The sequence below is a fragment of the Melospiza melodia genome, chromosome 1, assembly GCF_035770615.1.
Source record: "Melospiza melodia melodia isolate bMelMel2 chromosome 1, bMelMel2.pri, whole genome shotgun sequence".
NCBI classification, from domain to species: Eukaryota; Metazoa; Chordata; class Aves; order Passeriformes; family Passerellidae; genus Melospiza; species Melospiza melodia.
In genome coordinates, this window is record NC_086194.1 from 124957378 (window position 1) to 124965650 (window position 8273).

Here is an 8273-nt window from a genome sequence, read left to right on the forward strand (position 1 = left end):
GCTAAAAGAGAGTCATCCCAGAGCAAAGAATTGTGCCCAGATGGTTCTTGAGTGTCTCCAGTGGGGGAGACTCCACAACCTCTCTGGACAATCTGTTCCAGTGTGCAGTCACCTGCACAGTAAAGCTCTTCCTCGTGTTCAGGTGAAGCTTCCTGTACATCAGTTTCTGCCAGTTGCCTCTTGCCCTACTGCTTAGAACCACCGAGGAGAGCCTGCTCCATCCTCTTGGCACCACCCTTTAGATATGTGCACACATTGGTGGGGTTGTCTCTTACTTGTCTCTTCCTGAGGCTGAACAGGCCCAAATCTGTCCTTGTAAGAGAAGTGCTCCAGTCCCTCAATTGTCTTTGTTGCCTTCCGCTATATTCACTGCAGGAGATCCATGTATTCTACTGAGGAGCCCAGAACTGGACATGGAACACCAACTGTGGCCCCATTGGGGTTGAATAGAGGAGTCAAGGATCACCTTCCTTGACCTGTTAGTGATGCTCTCTTCCTAGTGTACCCCAGGGTCCCTTTCTTGGCCACAAGGGGACTGCTGGCTCATGGACAGCTTGTTGTCCACCAGGACCACCAGGTCCTTCTTTGCAGAGCTGCTTTGCAGCAGGTCGACTCCAAGTTTGTGCTGGTACAGGGTGTTATTCTTTCCATGCCAGAACCTGTGTGTACCTTGGTTAAACTTCAGAAGGTTCATTGTCCATTTCTCCACCCTGTTGAGGTCCTTCTCAAGGATGCCACAGCCCTCTGGGGTATCAGCCACTCCTCCTAGCTTTGTGTTACCAGTTAACTTGCTGAGGAGTCCTCTGTCCTTTCATCCAAGTCATTGATGGACAAATTAAACAGTACTGGACCCAGTATTGAGTTTTGGGGGACAACACTAATGACAGGCCTCCAAATATACCCTGTGCCACTGATCATGACCTTCTGGGATCTGCCAGTCACCTAGTTTTCAATCTACCCCACTGTCCACTCATCCAACCCTCACAAAAGTGTAGCTGCTTCTGTTCTAAGGAGTCTTGGTTTTGAGGAAAGGATTGTGATGGCATGTAGGGGAGGTTTGTAAATCAGTAGAGGTGACAAATGAGTAACAAAAAATCTTCCCTTTTGAACACTTCTAAGGTCTTCTGATGTCCAACCTCAGCCTCTCCTGGCACAGCTTGAATCTATATCCTCTTGTCCTGCCATTTGTGTTTTGGGAGAAGAGACTTACCACCACATGGCAACAGCCTCCCTTCAGGTGGTTGTAGAGAGAGATAAGGCCTCCCCTGAGCCTCCTTTTTTCCAGGCTAAACAACTCCAGCACCCTCAGCTTTTTCTCATAAGACTTGTGTGTCAGATCCTTCACCAGCTCCATTGCCCTTCTCTGGACACACTCCAGCCCCTCAATGTCCTTGTGTAGTGAGGGGCCCGAACAGAGCACAGGATTTGAGGTGTGGCCTCACCAGTGCCCAGGGTAGACTGTCCTGCTGGCCACGCTGTTGCTGATCCAGGCCAGGATGCCACTGGCCTTCTTGGCCACCTGGGCACACCCTGGCTCATGTTCAGCTGCTGCCAACCAGCACCCCCAGGTCCTTTTCCACTGGGCAGCTTTCCAGTGACTCTTCCCCAAGCTTCTAGCACTGCCTGCGTTGTTGTGACACAAGGGCAGGGTCCAGCACTGGGCCTTGTTGAACCTCAGACCATTGACCTGAGCCCATCGATCCAGCCTGTTCAGATCTCTCTGCAGAGTCTTCTTGCCCTCCAGCAGATCAACAGTTCTGCATACCTTGGTGCAAAGTGACTGAGGGTTCCACTGACAAACTGGATCCCCTGGTTTGTCAGTGAAGATACTGAACAGGACAGGCCCCAGCGCCGAGCCCCGCAGAGCACCGCTTGTGACTGGCCATCATCTGGACGTAACTCCACCATTCTCTGGGCCCAGTTAGACTACAAGAAAGCAAATTGCATAGTGGAACTGAGCAGCGTAGAGTTTTGTGAGAATGAAGAGCATTTGTGCTGAGCAGTTAGGAGAGGAAGGGTCTCTTGAGAGTTTTTATATAGGCTGTGACTCTGAACCCCTCTAAATGATGACTTGATAAAATTTGGAAGAGTGTGTCAAACCTTGTTACTTTATGAATTCATCAAACAAAATTTAGTTTTACAGTGTACTTGAGACAGCACTTCCATTTTGGAATGTCTAGTGCTTTGAGAAAAAAAACTTGATGAACTATTTAATCTAGTTTAAAAAATAATGTTGCAAGGAGGAAGGGATGTTTCTACCTGAAATGCAGGCACTTAATTTACATGAAAATAAGTTCCTCACCTTTCAGCCTATCTCCAAGCTGGTTTAAAGAGTGCCTGCAGTTGCAAAGTTTTCATTTTGCAGTATGAAGTATTTTGTCCTTGAACAACTGAATAGTCATTTTAATCCTTGTGAAAAATAATGTCTTATCTTGAAAAAGGAATTTATATTCATCTGCCATATTTTAAGGTCAGGTATCATGTTATTTTTCAAAATTAATAGTAACAGTAGGGTAACCAATAATTTGTTCTGTCGGGAGTTTAGTTCAAGCATGGCTTAAAGAAAAAGGCCATGAAGGCATACAATTGAGAGAAAAGTAAAAGGTAGTTGTAAAGCAGTTCCAAAGCAGTTCCCAGCCTGACTTCTATAAACAATTAGACTCTCTGAGGCATCATTGTATAAACAATAAGGTTCTCAGGCAGTCTTCCCATAACAAGTGTAACACTCTCTCTGGGAAAAGATGGCACCCTGAGAACAGATGTGGAAGTTTTGGGAACCGTTCATAACACAGTGAGAACACTGGTTTTGTTTTGTGTAAACAATCAACGGTGTAGTAAAACAAAAGGTGTGGTTAGAGTTTTCTCTGTTAGCCTATCATAAACCTGTATTTCGGAATATGCATGAAGTTCGTTAACACTATTATTTAAGCTGACTGATCGATCAATAAATTGAGTTCAATGCATCACAGGATGGTCGTTCTCCCCTCACTTCAACAAGATTTAAAACAATTTTTTCTTCCTATGAATAGAAAAGAGATAAAGGACTAGAAAAATTAAGAATTAAATTATTCCCGGTAGATATTCAAATCATATACTTCGGTCTTAGAATAAAATATCCAAATATTACTGAGTAGGAAGAGTTTAAGTTGGAAAACAAGTTATTCCATATCTGATCATTGTAGTGTTTTGCACTATTTTCCAAAGACATATTTGGAAGGAGGACCCCACACTAGATGGATAGTTGTAGGATTTAGACTGTCAGCTCTCCCAGGATTGTCATGTAACTGTTTGAGGGAAACCATGGCAATAGCAGGGAACTTCTCTGAAAAGCTCAGCAAGAAGCTGCTCTCAGCAAGAAGCTCTTGTCATTCACCTCTGACAAGGGCAAATGAATGCAGCCAAATATTCATTGGTCGTGAAATAAGTTTGTTGGCAATCCACTGCACCTTGTGAGTTCCAGAGTCAACTTTCTCATGGAAAATTAATAAGGATGTATCAAACCTTAAAAAATTTCTTTCTCTGTAGACAAAGAAACATGAATGATTCTTGAACAAATACATGAGAACATGTATTGGGAGAAAACAATTTTTAATTTGTGAAAAGGCTGTTGCAGTATAAGATTTCTGTCTTCAAGCATTACTGTTCTAATAAAACACCGTTGATGCTGTGAATGCAACGATCTTTAAGATCGTGTCTGAAGAAATCCCTCCAATCACACTCTTAAAAGACTGGGATCAAAGACATAATTCTCTCCCATAAAATGTGTAAGAAATAGGAAAACTTGATAAATGCGTTGTCACAGAGAAGATCCTGCCTCCTATGTAAGACCCTGTGCTTTTCCATTCAAATTGCTATTGCTGTTCTGTGGTCTTAGCTGAGTGTCTTCCAGGTGTTTTGTAGCTGAGCATTATTTTTGAAGGCTGCTTCCTCCTTTTTCTCTTCCAATTACCTTGCTTTTAACGGTCTTTTACGCTCTTCTTTTTAACCCTTTCCCTTCCCCTGGCTGCTTTCTCCTGAATGTTCAAGGAGTGATTTTATCACAAGCTCCAGTAGCAGTGGCACCATGGACTCTCTAAGAAAGCCCGGGCAACTCCAGTTGACTGCTTAGTTGTCATATGTCTCTGCATGGCATTACCTCATACTCTGGATTTTGGGATGGTCACACAGTAACCATTGTCCTGTCTTTGTCACTATGGGTGTGTTTTGCCGTGCAGAAATTCTTCAAGCATGTATAAGCACAGTTTTTGTTGTAGCACTGTGGTAGGTTGATGCTGGCTGGATGCCAGGCACTCACCAAAGCCAGTGTCTCACTCCCCTCTGCAGCTGGGCAGGGGGGAGAAAATGCAATGAATTCATGGGCTGGGATAAGGCCAGGGAGAGATCACTCACCAAATACAGCCACGGGCAAAACAGACTCCAATTTGGGATATTAATTAAATTTATTACTAACCGAACCCAAGCAGGTAAGAAGTGAAATAAACCTTAAAAACACCTTCCCCCCACACTTCTCTCCTTCCCAGCTCTACCTCCCTCCCTCAGTGGCATAAGGAGACACGGAATGGGGGTTTACAGTCAGTTCATCACACGTTATTCCTGATGCTGATCAGTGCTTCTCCTGCTCCAGTGTGGGGTCACTTCCACAGGAAACAGTTCTCTGCAAACTGCTGGAATGTAGGTCATCTTTTCACAGTGTGCAATCCTTCAGGCACAGCCTACTCAAGTGTGGGCCGCCCACAGGGTCACTAGTCATATCATGGAACCTGCTCCAGTGTGGGCTCTTCTCTGCACAGGTCCCTGTCAGGAACCTATTCCAGCGTGGGCTTCCCATGGGTTCACAGCCAAGTCTTGGGCATCCACCTGTTCTGGTGTTGGTCTCTTCCATGGGCTGCAGGTGAATCTCAGCATCCCCGTGGGCCTTCGTGGGCTGCAGGAAGACAGCCTGCTTCAGCATGGTTCTCACCATGGGCTGCAGAGGAATCTCAGACTTGGAGCACCTCCTTCCCTTCCTTTTCCACTGACCTTGGTGGTAACAGGGTGTTCCTCTCCCATATTCTCACTCTGCTCTTCTCTGGCTATGATTTCTGCTGTATAATAACCTTTAATTTTTTCTTCTTAAATATTTTATCACAGAGGCGTTGCCAGCATTTCTGATTGGCCCAGCCTTGGCCAGCAGCACATCCATCTCGGAGCTGCCTTGGACATTGGCTCTGCTGGAGATGGAGGAATCCTCCAGCAGCTTCTCACAGAAGCCACCCCTGTAGTCCCGCTGCTACCAAAACCTGGCCATGCAAACCCAATACAAGCACACACAAAAGACAGATGGTATTTCAGGAGCTTCTAGGCTAAGTATTTGTGTTCTCAGAATCCATAATAAAAGACCTGAGGAGTAGCTTCTGCAGAATCAAACCATCCAGCAATTGCTGGAAGAGATCCTCATTAATGCTGAATTGTCATTCCTTGATTTCTTGTTTATACCTTTACAATTCTATATCTTTCAAGGGAGTGATTTTGTCTTAAAATACCTATACTTGCCTGAACCCTTCAACCTGTGACTGCTTTCTTGTCTTGTGTGACTCAACTCTGCAGCTTTCCTTATGACTTTGTTATGAGTGATGGCCTAACCTTTGGGAGGGGGAAGAAGATGGTAAGTCGCTACCCAGCAGTAGTCAAGCAGACCCCATTATTTGGTGTCCACTCTGCATTTCAAATGTAATGTAATTTCCATTGCTAACCAAGACCTTCCAGATAATTAGAACTAGTAACTCCAGAAGCTCTTTACCAGGCAGAATAGTGAATGCCTTTCAGCTGGGCATACCAGTTGTCATGCACGACTGTGCTAGTGTTCAGCATTCTCAGAACCACATAACATCTACCAATACAAAGGCATGCACTATTCTGAATCCTTGGAGGAAAAGTGAAATAAAATGACATACATCTCGCTTGTTTCAAAATACTTATACACATTCCATCACCTTTCCTTTTGCTTTGGAGTCTTGCCAGACCAATAAATGTTTCTTTAGAGGTGAAGTTAGAGTAACAGACGTCCTTTTAAATCTTTGCCTTGTGCAAAGGGTTCTTGAGACTAAAATGCTTATCAGGTCACTGCCTGTTAAAACTGTGGTCTCATGCATGAGGTGGTAGAGAAAACAACATACAGACCACACATCACAAAGGCTCCTTGTTATCGTGAAGCTGTTGATAAGAACTTCTGTAATGGAGGGACAGTGCAGCCAATCATCCTGTAGACAGACAAGTGATCCTGTCTACCTCAGGCAAATACTGGGACTGGTAGACCTTTATGAACCAGAGTTCACAAAAGGTCCACTCTCCAGTGGGCAGCAGTGGACAACAGAGCTGACATCTGTCATGTCTAGAAAAATCCTGTAAATAGATCAAGTCCTACCCAAAAAAAAAAAAGAAAAAAAAGCCTGCAAAATCAGGAGTTTCCTCAGGCTGAGTGATAGGACTCTGTGAATCTCCTGATAGAGGGCTAAAAATGCTCAAGATGTCAGTGCGCATCCTTTAGATATGATATTGGCTAAGACATTGATAGTCCCTCATGCAGTGGGGGACACTGAGGCCTTTGTGTCTTCTGTGCTTCTTCCATTTCTAAAAAAGGGATGAATACCATCAAAACTTCCAACAAGCACCTAAAATGTAAAATCCTGATGAAGATTCAATAGCCCTATATGATGGAGTGCTTTGCAAGCAAAAAAGACTCAACGATACATGATTTCATCATACCAGAATGTTTTCACAGCCAAAAATCTGTAGACAGGAAGATTGAAATATTGAAAAATATTGAAATATTGAAAAAACAGGTAAATTCCCTGTTCTGTACTATTGCCAAAAGAGGAAGGTTATCTGGCTCTGAAGGACACATTAAGGTTTCCAGTATTAAGCAAACAAGATCACCCTGAAGAAGACTGGAAAGATTATATATATAGTCTCTTCAGAGATTGTTTGCAGTGCTCAAAATACTTGTATACCATATAACATGTAATTAGCAATGAATAGGCAATACCCTTGTTAACAAAATTTCCATTGCTTTACAGTCATTTAGCATGAGACCAGAGTTTTCCTTTTTTACTAGAGCATTGCACTGAGGGAGTTGCCCATGTTAGTGAAAAGGGAATGTTTTCAGCTATTGACTTTTTCTTCTTCCTTACTCTTTCAAAAAAGAACTTAAAAAAATATAGCTGGTTTTTTAATTCTACCACATAAGTTGGAGCAGGGATGAGAGCTCCCATAAAAGGCCAGAGCAGGCAAACTATTGGAAGTATTACAGAGCCACAGAGCACAAATTGTTACTCAGCTCAGAACTAAAGGCTTGCATAGGCATGCTATGCTTTATGTTGGCAAAATCAATGAAGAGCATTGCAGAAGCCTCATATAAAACACTGCAAAGCTAAAGCCTGAGCAGGCACAGGTTGCAGCAGAGGAGGTTTCAATTGGCTATTAGGAAAATTTCTTCACGGCAGGAGTTGTCACGCATTGGAACAGGCTGCTCAAGGAAATGGTTGAATCACCAGTCCTGGAGGCATTTATAAGTCATGAGGATGGGGCACTCAGAGACATGGTTGAGTGGTGGACTGGGCACTGTTAGATTAACAGCGGGACTCAATGAAATTAGAAGCTCTTTCCAACCTGAATGAATCTACATGACGCACTCCAGAAATACTCCAAAAAAAGAACTACCTTGTTCTTGTTGGTGATGAGTTTCTGACAACAAAAAAGGAAAAAAACAACATATGCCAGAGAAAAGAAGCTACAGACTTCCAGCATGCTTCTACAGCATCAACTGTTATTTTTTATAGCTAAATAATAATAACAAAGCAGATGCAAGAGTGGTCACGTAAAGGAAATACTTATGTAATATGAGGATAGCAAAAGGTTGGTTCATGAGATTAATGCTAAAAGGATACTACATGAATCATTGTCAAAGCAGCTTGGCCCTATGCTCCTAAGAATTTTTAAAAAGCCATCTATTTTTAAAAAGGTTAAAGCAATTTCTGTTCCTCTAAAACTTACATGAAGATGTTTGTGCATTTTATTTTTCCTCTACACAATGCATGTTCAATAGCAAGGAGAGGCAGGGAATTAGTATCTGCTGCTAAAATGATTATCTAGTTCCTCAAAGAAAGTCAGATGATTGGGATTTTTTGTCATATTTCTACACTTGCAGTAAGGATCAGTCTTTTATAGAAACAGGCATAAGAAATTTTATTGAGTGTTAGAATACAAAAATTGTCACATTAAACTGTACAAAAGGT